At 32.2% G+C, this 24,496-nt stretch overlaps 1 protein-coding gene across 3 annotated transcripts in view; it reads left to right on the top strand.

The window, feature by feature from the left end:
• Positions 1 to 849: 849 nt before the first annotated feature.
• LOC118181553 (putative polypeptide N-acetylgalactosaminyltransferase 10) overlaps positions 850 to 24,496 on the top strand; it is a 185,451-nt gene continuing 161,804 nt past the window's right edge. For 2 of the 3 annotated variants that reach the window (XM_085807218.1, XM_085807217.1), the window contains exon 1: positions 850 to 956. The gene's annotated coding sequence lies outside the window, so the exon portion shown is untranslated. Of the gene's footprint in view, positions 961 to 24,496 lie in introns of all 3 variants that reach the window. The other variant, XM_085807219.1, reaches the window with a different exon arrangement.

Here is a 24,496-nt window from a genome sequence, read left to right as displayed (position 1 = left end):
CATTATTACTTCAACGAAAGTGATTGCATCATGTTTTGAATGGCGCCTGTGTGCTTATAAATCACAAATGATGAGGTCCATAACCAAAATTTAATGTACTTTATTTCTGCTATAATTATTGCGAATCTTAAAATTAAGGTTTAATAGCAAATTAGAAGAGAACCTTGTGACATTAATTATTTTTCACTTTCGAACGTAAAAATAAAAGGACGCCGTTCTCTGATATATCACACACTTTCTTAGCGATTCGCTCTAAAACTCCATAGTTCCCCCAACTCTTTTTCACTGTAGAAAGAAATAGCATTTTTCCCGCTAAAACACACAAGCCGCTAAAATAAAAGAGTGGCTTAGAAGTTCTCTGAGTCTAAGCCTTACTGATAATACTCTAATAAAACCAGGAGGAATTCTTAATTTAAAACACAAAGAAACATTAGAAGTGAACGAAGGCAGCTGCTTGATTCCGCGGTCCAAAATAAATTTTTAACTATGTTGCCGTAATGTATATAAATAAGCGCGGATTCAAAGACCGGCCGAATCCCCACCTTGAAAAGCGCGACTTAATCGGACTTGCAGACAATGCCGCTTAAAATTGGTCTGGAAGAAGATACTTCCAGAGAATAATTGCGCTTCCGTCTTGATATCAAAACTCCCCGTTGTGACAGGCACACCGGAAAAGATGCTATTCAAGAAGCCGTTCAGCGAATAACTTTGAACAAATCCTCTCTTTGTTTCACCTATTTCGATCAATCCCCTGAAGAGGGAATTCTCCGCCCAGCTACTAGATGGCGTTACTTCCCACCTGACGTCAGCCGATAGCGCTCCATGTATTCTGTGCGAGTGATCGTGATTAGAAAGCCGAATGGCACAGCTCTTACTTGCCGGTTTTTCGGCGATGTTTTAAGTAGGAAAGCATCATCACGGCATACTTTTTTGGAGTGATGAGAAAACAGTAGCAGGCTAGTAAATATTTCTTAATTTTATTTTGAATTCAAAGTTTTTCTTCTTATGTTATTGACTTGCATGACAATTTATTTAAATTAAATTTTAAATAAGTGAATGCTATTTATCAGCAGAATTTCTAAAACTTTATATTAACTTTTCTGCAACTTTTAATTTTAAAAATAGTTTTTTTACCTAATTTACGTCCATCAGCCTCTTTAGTTGAAATAAAAGTTACCCATCGAAGAAAAGAGTTCTGTAAGATTGTAAACTATTTTAAGCATAAGATCCCTTTTAACATTAAATATTGAAAGAAATTGTGTTCCCGCCTGAGAAAACAAAGAATACTTGTATTTCATTAGTAATTAGCATTAAATATTATCTAAATAATAATTTTAATCGTTTGTTTTTAATGTCTACCAGTCATTTAGGAAATAAAAGCTGTTTGAAATATTTGGAAAATTCTCGCAATCATGAAATGTTAAGAATAACATAACGTGAATGTTAAGTACACAAACGCGCTTCGTATAATATTTAGAAAGTATTGTAAAGGAATAATAATAATAAAGTAAAGAAAAATATCCATTCTTAAAATTCACTCTTTCATTAAAAAAAAAAGTGTTGTATTAGAATTGAGATTTGGCTGTCAGCAGTTCGTGTTTCGCTTTCCTTTCCTTCAAAATCTCAAATGAGCAGCTTTGTTTTTCCCTTCTTATGTTTTCGTTTCTTTCGAGAAGGATAATAATAAAAAACCTATTGCGCTTTCTAATAGCATTAGGAATCCTATACATTTCAGTTTTGTGATTCCAATTTTTTTATAACTTCATAAATTCAAATATTTGCAGATATTAAATACTTAGTTTCCTGATTTTAAGCTGGCACCCTATTATCGATGTTTTTATAAGAGGGTTGCATAAGCCTTGCATATTTATTTATGCGTCAAGTTATGTTCATAATCTAAAGTATTTTTATTCCTGGAGGTAATAATTTCAGTTAACTAGCATGAGTACTAAATGTGAGGTGACCTAAGTACAAAATTGCTAGTCTTCAGATTTTTAGCAGCTGAGAGGCATCTTTTTGGAAAACCATGCAAATCCTAGAAGAATGTATGTCTTCTACACAGAACGCAAACGGTATAATCTTAGACTATGAAAAGGGTTTCTTTCTTTCTTTCTTTTTTTTTTTTTTTTTTTTTCAGTTCAAATTTTGAAGAAAGCTCCTTTTCACCTAACTAACTTTCTATTGTTGGAACCTCACGCTTAACTCTAAAGATCTTTCAAATGAAAAAATATCGAATATAAGTACATTCAGCGAACTGAAACATCAGAATATTGTAGCGTTCCATTTGTCAGGTGCGAGAAGTGTAGCTGACTGCTTTGGAACGGATTGCTCTCTGCTGTTCTGGAATAAAAGACGCTCACACAGGAAGTGTAGTCAATTTGCCGTCAAAAAATTGAAAAAAAAAACTAAATTTTAAATTAATTAGGTCATAAAATATGAATGAGAACCGTAACAAAGAACTTTTGTATTAAACAAAAATTGTGAGAACCAATGAAAGGTTTAATGTTGTTTAGAGAGAAAGCTGCGTAATTCGTAAGACAGGTAAATATGGGAAAAGAGGTAAAGGCATTTACAAGATGATGTACGCTGTGGATACAGACACGATGAAAACTGCTGACTATTACATTTAGTGAGCTAATTAAGAACTTCCACCGAGTAAGAATTCGATTAAGGAAAAAAGTCCATATCACGAAATTACGAAACAAAGATATATTTGATACAGCTTTTCTACTTTTGTCGCGCAGAATACTTAAAATATATAGTAAAAATAATTTTAAATATTGGTTTACAGCGTTCTGGAAACCAAGCATAGAAAAAATTGGATAGTGATAACTGATAACAGAAAATTTCCTGTATGCAGCTTTCATATTGGGAAGATAAAAAGTGCCTCTTTCTTTCAACAAAAACACAGTAGAAAAGTTATCCTTAGAAGTTATGCTTGATAACCCCTCTAAAACAATGAGGCATCTATTTGTGACCTCTTTGCGTTTAACCCTCTAACGAAATACTAGCGTAAGTGATTATCTCATTACAAAACACGAAAACTAATTCTACAGAGATATTAGAATTTTTAGAAGCTAGAAACATTAAAAAATTGAATATGCCCTCTCCGGGATTCAAATCTTGGATCTTCTAGTCTCCAGCTAGACATGCTACTAGGACTTAGCAACGTAATAATGTACCAGAAAATGTGATAATTTCTTATATTCTCTCCCGCTTAAAGAGCAACTGGGGAAAGGCACGAAACCCAATTGATTAAATCCAGTTGGTGACGGTCTATCGTCAACCGCATTTTTAGTTCGGATATCGCTGTAGAAACATTAAAATTTTTGAAGTCCGGATCTTTAAAAGTCAACAATTACTCACCAGAAATCGAACCACGATCATTCTGATTACCAGATTGACCGAATACCACATCCGGAGCGCACATTGCAGAATGAGATATTGTGTTATAATTCAGGGCTCAGTACAAGTATTTTCACAGCTGAATGATTCAAAAACTAGGTATTCCGTTAAATAAGCCCCTCGGTAATAGATATTGTTAAATAGGTTGATTCACAAAAGGTTTACTATTCAGTATTTTTCCATATAAATGATCCTAGCTTCGGACTGGCCAAATACTCGTAGAAAGAATAGCTTTAATATCTTACACAGGTATATAGGCAGCGTAATATATGTTTTAGTGATTTAGTGTCCGTAGTACTCAACTATACGTTGGACGTTATGCTCAAATTTGACAGTTCATCTTTCAGAGAACCTGCAGATTTTGAAACTGCAATAAACTACATTTATATACTTATATAAGATTTGCATTGAACTTGAAGAGCTTTTAGTTTCACTGAACTACTGGAGTGTCAAGCTAAATACCTAACCTTAGATCTTAGTGTTCTTAAGTAAAATCGTAACCTGAAAAAAGAAAAATAGAGTTTTCGAATTTTGAGTGACATTAAATGAAGTCTGGTTCTTTGTTTATAATAGTTTAATGTGTTGGTATGAAATTAGTTTATCTTATACGTGTAAGGTATTTGTCCCACTTTCCTAGCGTCCTTCGTGGTGTAGTGGTTCTGCACGTTGGGGCCGGTATTCCAGAGGTCCGTGATTCGATTCCCGGCGAAGGCGGTTGCATATTTTTCATCTCTCTGGCTTCGGAAAAGGCCTAATGTCTCTACAGTAGCGCCCGAACTAAAAAGGTTGTGGATGATGATTCCCCACACCCAAAATTTGGCGACTAGGTCCCCTAAAACCCTAGTAGCCCTTTAAAAAGAGGAGTATGTAAGGTATTTCTCCCACTTTCCTAGCGTGCCTTCGTGGTGTAACGGTAGCACGCTGCGCCGGTATTCCAGAGGTCCGTGGTTCGATTCCCGTCGAAGGCGTTTGCATATTTTTCATCTTTTCTGCTTCCAGTTAACCTAATGTCTCTAAAGTGGCACCCGAACTAAAAGGGTTGTGAATGATGATTCTCCACACCCAGAATTTGGCGACTAGGTCCTCTAAAACCCTAGTCGCCCTTTAAAAAGGAGAGTATATAAGGTATTTCTTCCACTTTCCTAGCGTCCTTTGTGGTGTAGTGGTTCTGCACGCTGGGCCGATATTCCAGAGGTCCGTGGTTCGATTCCCGGGGAAGGCGTTTGCTAATTTTTAATCTCTCCTGCCTCCAAAAATACCTAATATCTCTACATATGTATCTTCTCTTTCTCAGACAGAAATCCTGAGATTAGACGAAGCTTGATTCATCATCTTTTTCCAATAACAAATTAATAGTTTTTAATGAATGTAGAAATCCCATTATAACTTTAAAGAATAGACACGATAATATGGTAGTCATAAAAACTTGTCAAAGAAGTTTAACTTGGTTAAAGTCAGAAAAGCCTTCCAGAATGAAAATGGATTACTGTACATGTTACAGTTCTTACAATACGTAATTTTTAATAAAAGGTAAAGCCTTCCAGAATTAAAATGGATTGCTATACATGTTACAGTTCTTACAATACGTAATTTTTAATAAAAGGTATCCTAATAATATTTAAGATGTTGTGAAAACCATACATGGAGCAAATGTTTAATAACGTTTTTAAAAAAAAAATTCCGTTTAACACTTTCTTTTCAGTATTGTTGAAAAAACAACAGTTTTTCTCTTACTCTGGAAAGAAAACATTTACCAGTTATTTTTATACTAATTCCGTGCAAAATTTTATTCTTTTTCTCATTGTCTGGATATTCTGTAGGAGAAAAGGTAGTTAATATGTAAAGTCACTAGGTTATTTTGAAGCAGGAGACGTGAAAAATAAGCAGTACCCTCACAGGTACTAGAATCTTGGACCTCTCAAATACGCGCAGATTGTGCTACCGTTATATCACGAAGACATGAAGGAAGAAGGGAGAAAATACCTTATAAATACACTGATTGACAAGATGCATCTCTCTTAAGAGTCCACTACATATGAAACCCAACTGTGCATACAAGATTGAAGCACTTGTTAAAGTGTCTCCATTTCAAACGTCCCTTCGTAGTCATATTAATCTCATAATAGTTATCTGTCTCATAATAGTACTGAAAGATGATTAAGGATGTTTATTTTAGATTTCACAACTCGACACCCTTTCCTTTGAAACTTTGATTGACGTAGCGTTGTTTTTAATCTGTTGGTAGGCAAAAAAGAGAGAATTTTAATAATAAATTCAGAAATATATTAGCATAACATTAACGTTCAGAATTATTTCATATATTTCAAAAATTTGTATCACTAATTTATTTATCTGAAATTTGTTGACCCCTCGATCATGGCAGTTATATAAATTTAGTTATTATCTCAGTTATTATCATCACACCTATATAAATTTAGTTAGTTGAAAAAGTTAGTTTTTTTCCAAATAACGATGTGTACGATTTTGAGTTTGTGAACTATTCTTCAAGACATTGATTAGCACTTTTTTAAGTACGTAAAACTAAAAAATCACGTGTTAGCTTATAGTGATTATTTCGTTTTCCTTTGTGAGTGGTATTCGTTTAAATTGGATTACAACCATATACTAGTCATTTATCTTTTTTTTTTTTTTCCCTCCTCTTTTACCTTTTTTTTTTTTTTTTTTTTTTTTTTTTTTACTTTTTTTGCTCTGTTTTCCATTTTATTATTTTCCACTGTAATAGCGAAGACATATTGTTTTTGTTTATTATTTTTTTATTATGTTCTTTTCTGCATACAAGAGAGCTGACGAATTAATTCTTCTTTTCTTTAAATTCCATTCTATTATTCACAACGATTATTACAGCGCATTTAATATATATTGGCTCTTCTTAATTTTTCTAGTATTTTTGCATTAATTTTTCAATATCTTTCTAATATTCGATACTTATGTATACATATGTATATATACTTAAAGATCGGACAATATATATATATATAAGGAAAACTATGTAAATCGAAATTATAAATCAAGTTAACAATAACCCCTTAAAAGTCATCATTTTAGTTTGGGTACATCCCTTCTATATTCTAAAAACGGTAATAACTTTTTCTGAATAAGCTTCCATACTGGATAACTGCGCACGTTTCTTCTGCTACTGTTACTGCTAAGGCGCTGGTTGTTGCTTCTGTTCTTACCAGAAAACTATCATAAATATATAATGTTTGACACAGGCACGATTAGCGGGCAAAATGAATTGTGGCCACAAATGTCAATCGAAATAAAAAGTAATATTTAATCTGAATCGGCTGATAAAAAAATGCAAAACGTATGAAATAGGCATGATTGGAGTGTCGAGTGATGGGACGCGAATAACAATTGAAATAAAAAGGAATATTTAATATCCCTCTGCTGCCAAGTTTCCTGTTCATTATGGATCAACATATTCAACATCTACGCAGTCGCTATTTCTGCAACATTATACATATATTTTCAAATCATCAAAAATCCGTTTGTACGCTGAAAGTGCAAAATTTGAGTCTTATGAACCATTTATAAAAGTTGTCTAACGCGAAAGAACTCCCAGTTATCCTAAAATATAGAAGCTGTGACTTTTACAGTACATTGGTTTAGTTCGGATTTTTCTCTTTACGTCCTGAAGGCTATAGATAATCTTCACTCCATTTAATAGTTTTTCTCTTCGAGGAATAAAATCAGCGACTGGAAGTAGCTTAAAACCCACAGTGAACTACTGGTAATCACTCCTCATCACATTCGTTACTATGTCAGATATTTTGTGAAACATTTCCTATCTCTTTCGAAAATGAAGCTCTGCAAACTGAATTTCAAACTCTTCCATTTCTTCATTCTAGCCAGTTACAAATACGGAAGAAAAGGTACTGTAGATTCGCAACATTTTGTTACTGTATAAATAATTTCAATAATTTTTCCAATGGCGGGCTTTGGCCATTTACAGGCGCTGGCTACTACTAAGGTTGGAAGCGGTGATCTCTTTATTATGGAAGCACCTAATAGGTGTGCCACTATTGTCTCCTATAAAAGGACGGGCAGATAACATCCATTCCTTCTCCAGGATTCGAACCTGGGCCCTTCGGTATGTCAGCCAGAGTCACTAACCCCTTTCCCGTCTGGGCGGCAATAGTTTCAATGAACATATTGCTGCTTTTTTGTTTCAATAAGTTTTTATTTGTTGTGCTGGTTGTTCTCTTCCGCCAACTAGTTTTATTATCCCAAAATAATCAACATCAAGTTTTCAGACATTGTTCGTTATTTTTCAATAAGCAGAAATCATGATAAATTTTTTATAATTTTTCGCGACTTATCTCTGACATACAAAGGAGTAGAAACTTTTCTTTCTCAAGAAGACTGCCCTGCGAATTTTTGCTCGGAACTCATTACAAATTGCTCACTAATGTTTGCTGTTAACATAAATGTCTGAAGTATCAATTTGTCACATACTGGACAAGAATGTTATTCAAAACTTAGTTGCATTAGTATTGCTACCCTGCAAAGCCATAATATTATATCTGAAATAGATTTTCAGATCCACTGTACGAAACGTTTTGTTTGCTTTTTTCAAGACAAATATTAAATATGGTAAAGATTATGGAATGTATATAGCTAAGAGCTAAGAGCTAAGAGCTAAGAGCTAAAATATAGCTAAGAGCTTATACGAAAATCGTGAAATTGCAAGAATATACAAATATATATTCCTAAATGCAATACAAAGTTAATAAGAAAGATTAATTTATGAATAATCCCATTAATTAATCAGTGTGAAATCCTTATTAATTTCCTTGAGTCTTTATTTTCTGCTCAATAACTATTTTACTACCTTTTAAAGCGATATAAATATCGTTTTGGTTGTTTGATATTTTTTAATTTTATCTCGGCTCCTCTGAAATTAAGTACAGCTACTGTCTATTGCATAACCAAAATACAAATGGTAAACATGACCTGGTTATAATCCTGAAGAACAGTAATTAATAGTTATAGTTACAGTTAACTCGTTAATCACACTCGAGTTCGATTTCCAGACAATGCAGTAGTGCAATAACGTCTGAAAAGTGGAGTCAAACAAATGCAAAGTCAATCATACCTGAAAATTGACGCCAGACAATGTAGAAGGCAATGACGTCTGAAAAGATCTTCAGTACAAGGAGCAACTATAGTAAGAAGGTGTCTTCGTTGATATTACTCGTAGTTTGGCAGGTAATGTATTCAGCAAGGGGAAAAACAGCAATGTTGGTTTGTGGACTGGGAGTTAAATCTCGTATAAAATAGCAACTCTTTTATATGGGTTATTTATAGGTATCTAATCCATATTCGCATTTTTAATAGAACCAAAAAAATTCAGGTTTGATTTCAAAGATAAGACTTCAATAAATGTGAAAGAACGTTTCTCACAGATTCCTATAGATCTCATTTAAATTTCCTTGCAATTTTAAGAAATCTCTTAATAAAACGAAGAATGAAATAAATAAATAATTATTCTCCTAGTATTCTGAAGCTTATTTAAAGTAGTAAAATGATCTCAAATGTAGCACGCCTAAAATCAAAACTTAAACAAAATTAACCAATTTAAAAATGTTTTCGTGGAGAAACAAAAATTTTTTGTGTGGACCTGTATTCTATATAAGGATATGTGAAATGCGTTACAATCATAAAAAAACTATGCAGGAGATTTAATTCTTTTAAAATGAAAAAAGGGCAATATATATAACAAATTTTATGAAATCAGCAAAGTGAAATACAGTTTTTGAACCAGAAACATTATCGTTCAAAGCTATATTGTATTTATTCACAAAATGTAATTATTCAGAACAGGTAATTTACTTGAAGAATCAATACTTGATTAATACAATATGTTTCTAAACATATTGTATTGATTCAATATGTTTCTAATTTTTTTAAACCACAATCTGATCAGAAAGAAGCATTTGAAAATGTACTAGTTCTATCTTTCTATTCTTCTTATTGATCGATTTATTTTCTTCCGCAATTTATTTAATTACATCATTTAGCAAATATAGATTTAATTTAAAGTACAGTTTTCTGTAACTTAATATTCTTTCCAACTACAGATGTGAAATTTTACTTTTCATTTGTTCGCTTTTCCAAAATTTAATGATAATATCTGAAACGACAAAACGATAATAAAGATTAATTATGCAAATATGAGAAAAACCTCTAATGGTGATTGTGAATCGTACTGAATTTCAAAAGCAAATCAATACTGAGATTTGCTAACTCAGTGAATACCTTATAACCAGGATTAAGCTTTTTTTATTTTCAAATATTTTATAGGTGATAAATAATCTAACAGACTACTGGAATATGTGGTTAACTTCTACACTTCAGATTACCAAAATGTTTGGATAAATTAGCAAAAATCTTAAAATCCAGCCCAAAATAATATTTTAAATAATTTTAGTATATTTTCGTTTTTATAATAAAATATATTTTTTATAATAAAAATATATTTCAGATTTGGGCTGCGCAATATCAAGGATTATTTGGAATAACACTGGCATTTGCCGCCTTTCAACGTTTTTAGTGTAATGGGTTTTAAAAGCAAGATTAATTATACGTACGTTTGATTAACATTGAAAGAACTGTAAATATTTTTGCGTCAAAGAAGGCATTCTTTGATATGCGGACCTATCCAGAAAACTTTGCAGACATAGAAGTTGAACTGGATCAGAACTTTTTTGTCACTTATGCCATTTCATAGCTATTTTTGAGCATTTAACTTCTTTCGCATTTGATGAAAACATATGATCATCAATTATCAATTTTATTTTCCTCAGTTTCTTATTCGCCTTGAATAAACTTGAAGAGTCAACATGATATCATTGTCATTAATGTTTATATTCCCTTTTATTTACTTTGATATTTAATCTATCATCAATTGGGTTTTCATTATAGTTTAGATGCCTCCCGTCTTCTTCATATGATCTAGTTTTCCTGATATTCATTCTCGCATTGGCCAATTCTATTATATTCTCTTCCCCTTAAAATATGATTCCAGGATCTCTTTAATGGATATATATTCATCTGATTCCAACAGCCGGTCATCTGTATCATTCTTTGAAATCAACTGCTTTGGAAAGTTGCAAGTTGCTCTTCCTCTTCTGTTACATAGCTTTTTTGAAAGTATGCTTTCTAAAGAACTTCTTTTTATATCATTCCAGTCTGATTTTAAAAATAGCCTCTTCGCATAATCAGCACTCTGATATATTATTCATCTAATTTCGAACTTAAGGGAAACGTAGATCGTAAGATTTCACTTGGAATATCCTCATTACCTCGACTACCTACAATAAGGAAGACTGAAAACTTCGATTGATCAACGGTTAGAGTGTTCAAATGTAAATCGAGAAATTCCGGTTTGGTCTCCACTAGAAAACTCTTTAGTACATCAAAATAAGTTAGTGTTTCGTAGAATGCGAAAGATGGTATCTAACGGACTCTTCCAGTATTATCCATTTCCTACTTAAGTCTGGACTTGTTTCTTCAAAATATTACGAGACAGAAGAGTAAAGACAATCGACAAGTTACGATAAGAAATAAAGCAAAATGAAGGAAGACCAACGATTTTAATTGTGGTTAATGGAAGACTCCGGCATGAATTCCGAGTTATAAAGAACCTTTATGAAGCATTTTCTAGGTTAATACATTTCATAAAGTAATTACTCATTAATAAATTTCAGTATTAGTTTCTGCCAAGCTTTAAACGTAGATAATTTCAAGAGTTCATTACAGACATCAAAATCTCAGTGTTTATATATAGCTTATAACGTTAATATATAGTGTTTATATACATGCACCTAGATTACACGAGTCAAATTACATTTACTTGAAGGAAAGCATTTTGATTATCCTTCTACTAACGGACATTTTGAGATTTTGTTTATAACCTTTTGTAATTGGTTCTATTTGAATTCTTAGATACGATATGCGATAGGATATATCCTTCAGCTTATAACTATTGGTTAGAAGCTTTCAGAAAAGAAAAATGTTTGCTTCACCTCATTATAAGATAGCGGGCGCAACATTATTAGTTCGGGGATAAAACAGTCATTTTCTATTCCCTGAACAGATCTCAATCATAACTTTCTCTGGCATTACAGTCATAGCTAAATGAGGCGTTAAATGAAAGCACACCTTTTCATTTCAAAACATTAAATGCGAAATAAATTGTCATAGACGTTACAAAAATTATGTCACTGCTGTTTATAATTAGATATTCGTTTCTATAAGTACTTCCGTAGGGATTTGTACTGCTACAGAAACTGTAGTGACCATAGTCACATTCAAGTTCATTACTCCCAAATTCTGTCTTATTAATTTAGATATTTTCTAGCGGGAAAAATAAAAAAAAATGTTTTACTAGTTTAAGAAATTTTATATAGTAATATAGTTACGAAAAGCAAAGACGTTTGGAGCAATACTTAATTGTATTAATAATAATAATGATTTTTTGCATTAAAAAATGAATTTTTATTCATTACTTATTAATTTACCTAATTACTCTTTTGTGTGAAATGAATTTAAAATGAACATTCAACCTAACGACTAACACATAGCCAGTTGGCGGAATATCAGCTTTAACAAATATTTAATTGTCAATACAAAACAAAAGTCAAATTAAAGTCCTAATAAAATTTATCAAGCCACTCCTTGGAGTTTACATCTGAAAATTACAACTCAAACGAACACTCAACAACGTAAGTCACTTCTCATCTTAACAAACTGAACGAAAATAAAAATTTTATACAAACATTGAAAGTAATGTATTCAGTTTTAATGATGACTTATCGTATGAAATTATTACATATATGAGGCTGCTTGCCGTACAGATACAGCTCAGAGTTGACAAAACAAAATTCTAGTTCAAAGATAAACACTTAGTCTATCTGCACTACAGCTGATACTTTAATATGTTGCTAACAGCATAGTTACCACCTAATTTCTTGTCTTTCACGAAAGCACCGAGATAAGCCCTGAGTGAAACAGCCGCGAAAACTGCAGTAGACCACAGTTAGTGTTAAACTCCCGCTTTTAAGCTATGCTGCATGCCTTTAAATTTGCACTACTTTCTGGTCTGAGCAAAGATTATGCTATGCACCAAGGAAGAAGAACAGTGCTAACTCTAAATCTAATTTTCGCTAAAACTTATGAACAACTTTCCTTATCAGATAATTATTGGTAAAATGTTCATTTAAAAAGGTACCGTCTCCAACTTTGGCAACAAGAAACACGATGCACACTGCATTATTAAAATTCTTAAACTATGCAGGAAATTCAAAATCCTGCCAAAAATAAATGTCCTCTGATTTTCGTTAAGGATTTCTTTTGAGCAAAAATCGGAATTGTCATAAACGGAAAGGATTTGATGATTCAAATCAAGAGGAAGTTAATGACAGGCTCTACACCCATACATACGCAAGTAATATAATATAACAATATTGTATTTAAAAAAATGAAGGAAATACGTTTAATAAATGTGTAGGGCATGGCTTCTTAATTTTCTTAAACTTTGTACCACATAAATAGAAATAAAAAATATGTGTTCCATCTTTCTAATATGATAAATATTTCTAAATATGTGTACCATCTTTCTAATATCTAAATATGTTCTTTTTAACTGAACAATTTCCAATTATATGCACTAAAAAGTCGCCATTTGAAACTCATTTAAATCATTTTGAACTTTTATTTAAATTTTTTGTGTAAAAATTCTGACACTAAAAATAACCTGATATACCATTAGTGGTACATGTACCAAAAACAGAAAAACCTGGTCTAGGGTGTAATAACGTGTAACGCGTAGAGTAGACTAACGTATAGTAATAGACGTGAACATCTCTCCAGGATGCAAATGAGTTAATACATATAAGAATACAGTTCTTGAAAATAGGAGACCACTGACCTTTTACCAGCGACCGCTCACAGTTTTATTGCTACTTTCGCCTATCGTCTAGATTTACTAGAGTCAGCTTTTAACCTTTGCGAGCCATGTCTACTCGCGCGAGTGCAGGGCCTGAGCCAAATCTTAGAAACGGACTTTGCTTTGCTAATTTCATATTTAAATTGGTTGTGTTTTACGTTAAAAATTCTACAAGAAGTGGTGACTTGTTGTGTTATTATACAAGTAGTGTAAACCTTTTAAGCTGGAGTTCTAATTAAAATGTTTTTTTAAACCTTCTCTCTTCTTCTTAAAGCTAGTGTGACTTCGCTGTAAGATTTAGAATTGGGCAATAATCACCTAACTGTCTTGGAGGAGCCAGAATTTTTAAGTGGTTAAGTGCCTTACAAAAAAAGCTTAAAAGAATTGTGAAGAATTTGTTGGTATTTCTAACTGACCGTACGTTGGTCGTGTGACTGTGACATTTGCTTCCATCTAAGATGTTAATTTTGCAACACCTTTCTTGGGTTCAACGAAACTTAGCTAGCTCACTTACAAACAATTTGAGTGTGTTACATGGATTCTATGAATGAGTCTTACCATAAAAATTTCTAAGCTCGAAACCAACAGATGCATAAATAGAATAATTTTAAATTTATTCTGCCTGCCCTCTTGTGAGGATTAACTTAATTATACAACATAAAATTACCACTCACCTGGATCTGTACTAAGCACTAGCTTCTTCCAGACTACTATTGATTCAAACATTTTAATCTGTTTCTAGCAGAGGCTACAAGCTTCGCCTAAGACCACGACAGAGATTAAAAACGTTTAATTTACCAGCTTAAGCTTATCATTGCGCTGCAGTGTTTAGTTCAAGACCAGAGTCCGGAATCGCCGAGGGAAAACAAACTTTCTACGGTAGTGCTGTGAGGACGGGCAAGGTAAAATTCTCACATACAAGCTATGCGCAACATCTAACTTTATAATAAAACTGCTTGCCACTCAATTCTACATAAATTTTGGAATGGGCAAACCTCAGGGCGAAATGAAGCAAGTAGAATAGATGTAAATTAATAATATTTTATTAGTAAAACATAAGTATAAATGACACAACATTTGGAAAATTCATATAATGAAAATATCCTTGTATTTCCTTAAATTTTAATAAGTTAAAAGACAGAAACAGAATGCCACAAAAATATATCAAGGCAGTCATTATTCAGATTTTAAAGCACTACTTACCGATTAATCTATCTCATCACAACACATTGGAGTCAACGACATATACAAGTCAAGGATTTGTATATGTCGTTGACGTTGTCGTCAGTATGTATTACAATATACTTACACATATTACAATACTTACTGACTTACATACATTGTAAGTAATTATGAAAATATGATTTGGCTTGATGTTTTATTCGAAACTGTATTTCCTTAAATTTTAATAAGTTAAAAGACAGAAACAGAATGCCACAAAAATACATCAAGGCAGTCATTATTCAGATTTTAAAGCACTACTTACCGATTAATCTATCTCATCACAACACATTGGAGTCAACGACATATACAAGTCAAGGATTTGTATATGTCGTTGACGTTGTCGTCAGTATGTATTACAATATACTTACACATATTACAATACCTACTGTAAGTAATTATGAAAATATGATTTGGTTTGATGTTTTATTCGAAACTGCAAATATAAGGATTACGATTTATTACTAGTAAAAAGTTAAAACAATTTTAAACATTTGACCAATAGTCAAAAATACTTTATCACGTTTTAATTTTAAATGTCAAAATAAGCATTATTTTTTAAACAACAAAGTAGACTCGAGCGAATTAACGATTATCTATTACCAAATTTTAAAATTATATGCAGTATAACAAAAACATTCAATACAAATTTAAGAAGTTACTGTTGACTGCGATAAGCATTAGTGAGTAACAGATTTGAATCTTCCTTTTAAAATTTGGTGTTTCAGTATTGTATAATGATTCCTGAACCAGAGAAACAAAGCATCGCTATTGGAGTATTTTTCACTTCTGTATGGTAGTATGGTAGACACAGTTGCAATTACTAAAGGTTTCAAAAAAACAGAAATAAACATTGTAGGAGTAAAGCTAATTAAGTTGTGTCTCGTTTAACTTTCAAGAGTGACAGCCTTTACCATTAATTGAATTTTAAAATTTTTTATCTTGTTTAATATGACTTACATACCCTTGAAAAAAATTCTCAAACTAGATATTTTTAAATAACACATTCTAAATTGTTTAATATTAATTTTGAGTCAAGATTACATCTTAAAAAGTTAGACATTTATACAGTTGCAAGCATACGCATTGCGGTAAATTAAAACTCGAATTGCTTTAGATTAAACATATTGAATTTTACTGAAATAAATTACAAACTTCGATGCACATAAGATATTTCCTAACAAGCTTTTTACAAGTCAAGGGTATGTAAAAAGCTTGATATGTAAAAAGCTGTATTGTGCTTTCATTTTGGAAAATTGGTAATATTCATGTGGAGCTAAGTAAGGATCAGAAAATAAACGGCAAAATTTAAATGTCTTTTCTAGCCGAAATCTCGAACGGTGACAATGTTTAACAAGGTATTTTATCCAAGAGAAGAAACTAGCTGGACTAATGGGCAAATTTTTATGAAAATTTGTATAAATACACGTTTATAACAGAGAAAGAGATGTATCATTCAAAAGTCACTTTAAGTACGCATGATTATCAGTAAAGCTCATAGAGTCGGGATGTCCAAAATCCACGTTGTGATATGGAACTGAAAATGAGTCTAATATGGGGTATGATCCCCTTTTACAGCCAGGCAGTTCGCGCAAAGTGACGGCAGACTGGGCGGGAGGAAGTTGAGGATTCCCTGTGGCAGTCGATCCCACTCCCGCAAGGTAAAGTTCAATTTCGGGACTCTTCTCGGAGAGGGATGGTGAGAGGAAATTGCCCTCCCAAAAGCGTCCCAGACATGCTCTATAGGGTTAAAGTCAGGAGATCTGACTAGCCAATTCATGCGGTGAATATTTTCACTTTTTAGGTAATCATCGACTATCTGTGTCCTATGTGGACGAACGTTGTCGTTCATTAACAGGAACCGAGAACGAACTGTGCTCCTGAAAAAGCGAAGGCTCTTGGCTACGAGTAATGTAAGATGTAAGATCATTCGTAGGTAATCACAATCATTGATTTTATTTTAATTTGGATATTTTCCCTCTTTCTTTTAAAAATAATAGTTGCTTATAATAAACCTCTGTCGATTATAGTCCAAACTAAGTTATTCTGAATTAAAATTTTGTCTCGAACATAACGTTCTTTTTTCAATCTTCTCTTCCTGCAACAATATCAAAATTGTAAATAATATGTTCTTGAACAGATATGATTAGTGTGCCAAGCTATTTGTGGCCGCAGATATCAATTAAAAGGAAATTGAATACGTAAATCTGCCACGATTTTCAAGTTCCTTCTTCTTTATAAATTAACATCTACATAGTCTCCCCATCTACATTGTGACATATATATGTGTATACGTTCATGTAAATGTAAGTAAATATATATATATGTGTGTGTGTGTGTGTAATAGCACTGCGATTCGATGACACGATATGAAAATTTTCATTCTGAGTATTTAGTACAACTAATTGTAATAAACTAGCTAAATTTCTTGCTTTCATCTGGATCTAAAACCAAACCTCTCAGAGAATCTTCGGGCCCTAAAATGAACAACCAAGTAACATTTCAGACATTAGTACTACTATTTTCTCTTTACGTTAAAGAAAGAAAGATTATTCAACAACGTTTTCTCAGGCGTTGTAACAAAAAAATAGGGTTGTTTCTAGGAGTATGCAAAGCAATAAAAGATAAATAAATAATTAGGTATATAATAACTTAATTTCTAACTAATAAATAAATTATAATATAGAAATAAATTTTTTTAGGTATATATTTTTTAATTACCTAAAGATTTCTAGGACCGGTAAAACAATGAGAATAAGATAGAAATTAAAAAGATTATTTCCGTCTTGCAGTACCATAGAGAGAGACGTTGCTGCTCTTTTAACCTTAAAATTTTAATGGGCAAATTATGAAATTATGATTCTTTACTGCATAAATGTACTGTAATAATTTCACTAAGTTTCAGAAAGCTGTAATAAATCATACTAATCAATGACCACAAATTTTAAACAACCTTTCATATAAAGGTTACAACTTGAAAATAATGTCTAAGAAGTCCATCTGCTCATAGACATAGCAATGATCTTGCCTTTACACCGTACAAAGCTTTTTTTATTTAAACTATCGCATGAAGAAGATTCTGCGCATTTCTGCAAAGCATGAAATTTCAAGTTATTACAATAAATCTTCATTGATATTTTTTGGGTTAGCTAGCCCTATTCCTTCAAACGATCGTCATTAAGACGAAAATCTCATTTTTTTTTCGTTTGGAACACTGTACCTAAGCAAGTGAGATAAGGGGAAACTTGAGAAATCTGTGTCTCTTAGAAAGAAGAAAGTGGCTAATGGGGATTCAGACATGATAAAACGTTTCCAAGAAAATCTGCATAATGATACAATACTGTGACACAAAAATCAAAGTCCAATAGAAACTGCAAGAATTTTTCTTCATGACCTAGTACTTTATGGCGCTCTTCCCTGTCATTAGATTTCAGCCCTAAGCTTTTTGATATAAAACCTAATTTATATTGTTAGACATTATATATTATAGTTTCAATCTTTTGTCAATAAGCGACGAAAGTACACTGAAATAAAAAAAAATAAATAAAACGAAAAGTTATAAAAACGTTTTGCCTAGACCGCAGTGTGGCTCTATTACTCCAATTACCTTTTACAGAGTTCAAAATGGCAATTTTACATTAATGAGTACCTTAACTAAATACACCTCAAAAATTAAATTAAGCATATTTAAGTTTATAATTCTGTTATATAGCATAAAGAGTTACGAATAGCAGTATACGTGTCTAATGGAAGTACAATTTCAAAATATTATACGTGTACAGTATAACATTTACAACTGTATACATGCCTACTGCGATTTCTAAAGCGAAATTTAAGGTTTATTCGGCCTATACATCTTCAGGGCAGGAGAGGTTGCCTGACTCAACATGCGCTGCTGGGCTGGGGTTTAAATGCCAGATTAGGAACAGACATTTGTATCTGTAATGCCCTTGCGGATTGGAAGCGCTTAAAACTTCTGAATTCGTTCTACAACAGAAGGTTACAGGACTCTCGGATTTCTTCTCTTCAGATGGTGTTCAAATTTTTGATGGAATTTAGAGAGGCAATTTTCTTATACTTTGCCTAAACTGAATAATCTAATGCAATCTTTCGCCTACAGAATCAATGCAATTACTTAGCCAAAGCAGCCTGTAAACTGACTTAGCAACAACAAAACTGTCTCCGCAGGAATCCAAAGAACATCACGAACGTCAATTCAATCCATTATAATTCTCAATGAGTTTTAAGGTTCTTTGTATTTATAGCTTGTTGAAGAACCTAACGTAGGTTGAAGAAGAATGTTAAAAAGTATTAAACAGAAAGGGCTTACTGTTAGAAAAATATGAATACTGCTTTTAGCATTATAAGAGCCTAAGGCATCACCTAGGAATGACAAGATACGAGGAGGAATCGTATCTCATTAAGAAAAAAAATCTAGGTGGTTAATTTTTTTCGATTTTCTAACTCTAGCAAAATATTGTATAATTTAATATGAAATAAATATTACCTGAATACTATAAATAAATATACAATGAAACTTCTTCTGATGATCATCTGTTGTAGACGATCATCTCCGAGAGTAGCGAAAATTTCTTGGAACCTAGAAAAACATCTGTATCCTCTACAACTGAAGAAACTCGCTCAAATAGTAGGTGATAGTCTCAAACATGTTTCCATGTATACAAGTCTGTTAGAGACACCCAAATATTTTTTCCTTGGTGCTTTTATGTAGGTTTGTTTCGATTCTGAGACTTACAAATTTAACTAATATCAGAACTGTTAGCTCCGATAATAAAAACTACTTTTTTCCCATCCTTATTCTCTACCAGTTACCTTACCAGTATTTACGTTTTCATGCAATTTTACCACTAAATGTGCTTTTAATACCCGTTACTTCGCTATTCGTTGTGAGCATTAACATGCGTATTATAAATTTACTTTTATGTATTTATTAGGAAACTCTAGTTCCTTCTAGCTAAAGCTCCCTAAATCCAGAAAACAGCAAATTCCGTGAGATAAATAAAGAAAGCTCAGAGTTGAGGGATTCTGCTCCTTAAATAGTTATGTGTGCTGTAACTAGTCTAAGGAGTCAGCCTCCGATATAAGAACAAAAGTAATATTAACTCTTCGCAGAAGTCAAAAATTGCCTATTGTGGAAATTTGCTAAATTTGCAAATTTTGAAATCATGTGGTAAGAATATGAATACAGAGAGCTCTGAGATAATAGATTAAGATTTTCAAAATGTCAGGTAAAAGCATTTGTATACAGGTGAATGCGGCCGTAAACGAAAAACGTTTTGTTTGTAAAAAAAAATTTGCTTGCTTTGAAGAAAAATAAAATCACGTATTTGGCAAAAGCAATTTTAACAAATAAGCATGAGTTATTTTCGTTTAGAGAAAAGGAGAAAGGCTTCGGCAGATAATCTATACCATGCTTCATGAACTCAGAAAAGTCTCTGATGGCTGAATTTTAATCGGATTAATAAAATTTCACATTATAGACATATAATGTTTCGTCTAATAACTTTATAAATTTAGCTTCAGCAGCGAACCAAGGTTTAAATCTGTAACTTGAAAGTAAGTGGTTTATTCGTTCAAAAATGGAGGTATTCCCGTTCCCTTCTTACTCTTAATCTGTAAGAAGTTACACTATTTTTACACATTGCTCAAACTATGGCGTGAAAAACATGGACAAAGGAACTCACCAATTGTAATGGACACAACTTTTCTTACAAGCTTGTTTACAATTTTAAAATTTCTCTGCTGTTCAAAATGCGAAGTTACATTAAATGTTATGCTATAAAAGAGTGACATGAATAGATCACTATTTTTTGTCTGCCCAAGGAGCGGGGGATTGGTAACAGAAAGGGGAGAGTTAATGTAACTGTATGCGTAATTCGCCTCTTGAGGCGACAAATTATGATTTAAAACTTTAAATTTTAATCGAATTATTAAAAAGCGTAATTTTTAAGTTAACTTTAATTCATTTCCATTAGTCTTATTTATTAAACATTGCTTTATATATAGTTAAAGATACTTTTCTTTGAATATGATGCTGATATAAAACAAAATTACTATGTTCTAATATTAACAAGAGTATTAACTTTTTGAAGAGTTTTTGGTACATTTGCGAACACCTTTTTATTTGTCTAATAATATTTAACATAACCTTCCTAAACTTAAACATTTTGTATAATCTGATGTATCCTTATAAATAGTTTAAAACAGCTTTGGTCTTAAAATCATTTTAATCTTTCAAGCAAAGATTAACCTGAGAAGTTTTGAAATTACTTTAAATTACTGTCATACATGTTATTAGTTAACGAATAAGAAAAATTAATTGTTTCTCTATTTATTAATAGTTAGCGTTTAAAGAAAATTTCGCAACCTCTTTAACAGTTTTTACCTTTTTGTAAATGCGTGATTCTAATTTTTATTTTTTTACTCTTGCATTTTTAAATCTGCAATTTTCATATTCAACACATCAATTAAATTTATTTCAGACTGCCTTATAAATTAATGATTAAATTATCCATCCAGAGTTATTACATTATAATTTCGCATTTATGGCGTGCTCCTGTTTCCTCTGAAGGGACACTTGATTAGAAAGCTCCTTTGAAGCAGATAAAAAATTGCGTTTTCCTTTATTTCAAAAAGCATTTCTTCCGCATCTAAGGTAGCAAAAAATGTGAAAGGAACGTCTGAAGAATTTTAGCATTTATGTTAAGCTAATGTTTAAGTTTCCATGATGTATTAAAAGATTCTGACAACAAAAAAAATATTGTTTCTTAGATACTCTAATATTTGTGCTACCTTTGTATTTTGCAATTAAAACGATAATTGCATGCGAATAAACACTCTCGTCTTAAATTTGATATGTTAGGTGGATATTTTTTTGGTTATACATTATCCAAGAGATAATCGATAGGCTCTTAACATAAAGTAAATTTATAAAGCAAGTAATAATAATTTATAACATAAAAATTAGAAAATAATAAAGCAAGATTAATAAATGTTTTAAGTTATATGTGAAAATTTTTGAAACATTTATAGATTCACTAGATTTTTTTTTTAAGCAGGAGACATGAAAAATGAGCAATGCCTTCGCCGGAACTCGAAACTGAATTTCTCGAATACGCGTTGAGTGTGCTACCGTTACACCACGAAGGCGTGCTGGAAGGAGGAAGATAATGGTTTATATACTCCTCCTTTTATGGATCAACTGGGATTTAAGGGACCCACTCGCCAAATCCAGGTGATGGCGAATTATCGTCCACCACCTTTTAGTTCGAGTGCTACTGCAGAGGCATTAAGTTTTTTTTTTTTTTTTTTTTTTTTTTTTTTAAAGCAGGAGACGTGAAAAATATGCAGAGCTCTAGCCTGGACTCGAATCCTGGCCCTCTCCTCAGATACGTGTCGAACATGCTTCCATTTACACCACGAAGGCATGCGGAAATGAGGGAGAAAATACCTTATACATTTAGGTTAAATCTGAAGCATTAACTACATACTGAGGTAAAAGTAGCATTTTAACATGATTTAAATTTCCTGTATTTAACACAGCTTGATATTTCTTCTGAATTTACGATATGGTCAAAAATATGTCATTTATCTTAAAAACAGTCTTTCCACGTACACTAAAAACCTCTTCCATTTAAATATAAAAATAAAATCGAAGATCCTCAGGATCACTTAGTTTTTCTTATATTCTTTATTCGTTAAAAGATGGGCCCACCAGCGACCGAGCGGTAATATCGCTGAATACTTGTAATTCGGTTCGAGGTTTGAATCGCGCGAAAGGACTGGTTTGCATGAGCGTTTTCACGACTTTCCCCGAGTGTGAGCCAGTTTTTCTTAGAAAGCCCTTCACGAAGTCATCCTTCCCTTTAGGCAGATAGCTGTCAACTGCTTTGAGGTAATGAAAAAAAACCAAAACAAACATAACTTTAAAAGGTGAGTTAAAAACTAGTGAATCGAGAAACTGAGAAAAAAATTTAATTTTTATGCAATAAAAAGAAAAGCTGGTATTCAAAAGTGTGTAAGGCAAGACACACATTTAAACAAAAAAGTAGTTCTTAATAATTGATAGCAAAAGACTTTTAACATTTGTATCTTCTTAAGACAGTAACTAATGATAAAAGCTATCCCCAGGGAACGGACATGTAAGAAGGACAAATAAAGTATTTTTATTAAAATAATAATAATAATAATAATAATAATAATAATAAAAACTTTAAGGTTTAAAATGTGGCCAAACATCCGCGTTTGAAATTATTTATTTGATTTTAAAATTTATATATAGCTTTCGAGTAATATTTATCCTTCGACTGCATGCTCGTTAAGATACGTTTCATCATATACCTACCAATAATGTGAATACCTAATCAGCACTGGTCGTGAGATTAACGGGCAGTATCTGTCTATTTGGGAAGACCACTAGCGGGCGAGGGTAAGATCTATGAACGTGCTTGTCCGGGGTTCGAATCTTGGCTAACGGGCTGGCTGCATGGGTGTTTACGTGGTTTTCCCCATGTGTAACGTGTATACTAGCGAGTTTTCCTTAGAAAAATCATCCACGAAGGCATTCCTCCTCTTAGGTAGATAGCCGCGCGTGCTTTGCTGTAATCAGCTACACCAAACTAATTTGGACACTTGGGAGAAGATGTTCATTTGTCTAAGTTACAAGGTATTTCTCCCACTTTCCTAGCGTGCCTTCGTGGTGTAGTGGTTCTGCACGCTGGGCCGGTATTCCAGAGGTCCGTGCTTCGATTACCGGCGAAGGCGGTTGCTAATTTTTCATCTCTCCGGCTTCCAAAAATATACCTAATGTCTCTACAAAGTAAACAGTTGTAAATTACATGAGTTTCAATTAAAAAAGTAACAGAAAATCACAAGTCTTTTCAAACTTTTCTTTGGTCGTTTAATATAGTTTAAGGCAATTGCATTTAAGTAGTGGAAACTTAAATTAGGGAAATTATACCAACTGATTTAAAAGTTTCTTAACAATCAAATCAAATGTTCTTTATGCCTTATATGGAGTTTTTCTCGTCTTAGAGTGCAAAAAACTACTAACTATTCCGAAATTGTATAATAAAAGCTAATACTTTGTTAATAAGCCTTTAGAAGTTTATAATAAGGTTCCATATTTTAATAACTAACTTCGTATTCTATAGTGTTAGAGAAAAAAATATAATGAATTATAAGCTTACACATTAATAAAATTTTCTTTTGAATAGTTAACAGTTTTGCGAAATTGTAATGGCTTTCGTTGCTAGACACACTACAACTACATTTATCCCAATAATTTTAAAGCTGTTACATGTAGTTTTGAAACTGAAAGAATAAATGTGAAATTACTCTGTTCTACATGTTCTTTCCTAAAGGAATTTGTATTTTTCATACACATAATTAGAGCCAGAAACCTGCGTAATGCTTTCATTTGTCGGTGAGAATTACATGTCACTCGCTTCACAGCGAATTATTTGTAACTTTAGTAGCACATTAGCATGTATATATTTTTCTCGTGAAGTCTTTTGACCTTTCAGAATTATTAGTTTCATGCTAGATAACATTTTTATAGTTAGAAGAATGTTATTTTAAATCCCTTGAAAACATGTTTATACGAGAGATTGATGAGCTTAAGACACAAGACTTTTTAGAAATTTCTTTAGGACTTAAACAACATTTTGTATTTAAGACTGGAGTGCTTTGTAAAACTAGAATATTAAAAATGATTTCTAACAAAGGAATTATAAATTGTTTTAGATATTTAATTTATATTATAGGTCAAATTTTGTTCCTCTGTTTGATGTAATTTAAAATCATATGCAGACCGTGCTGACTTTCTTCTGTTTATCACATTTTAAACTGTTCTTTCCTTTTATAAATTAAGTTAAT

The sequence above is a fragment of the Stegodyphus dumicola genome, chromosome X1 (assembly GCF_044657685.1).
Source record: "Stegodyphus dumicola isolate Sdum_Otavi_A_Nest chromosome X1, ASM4465768v1".
In the NCBI taxonomy this organism is placed as follows: domain Eukaryota; kingdom Metazoa; phylum Arthropoda; class Arachnida; order Araneae; family Eresidae; genus Stegodyphus; species Stegodyphus dumicola.
The sequence above is the reverse complement of the archived record's forward strand: the minus strand, read 5'-3'. Positions and strand labels throughout refer to the sequence as shown.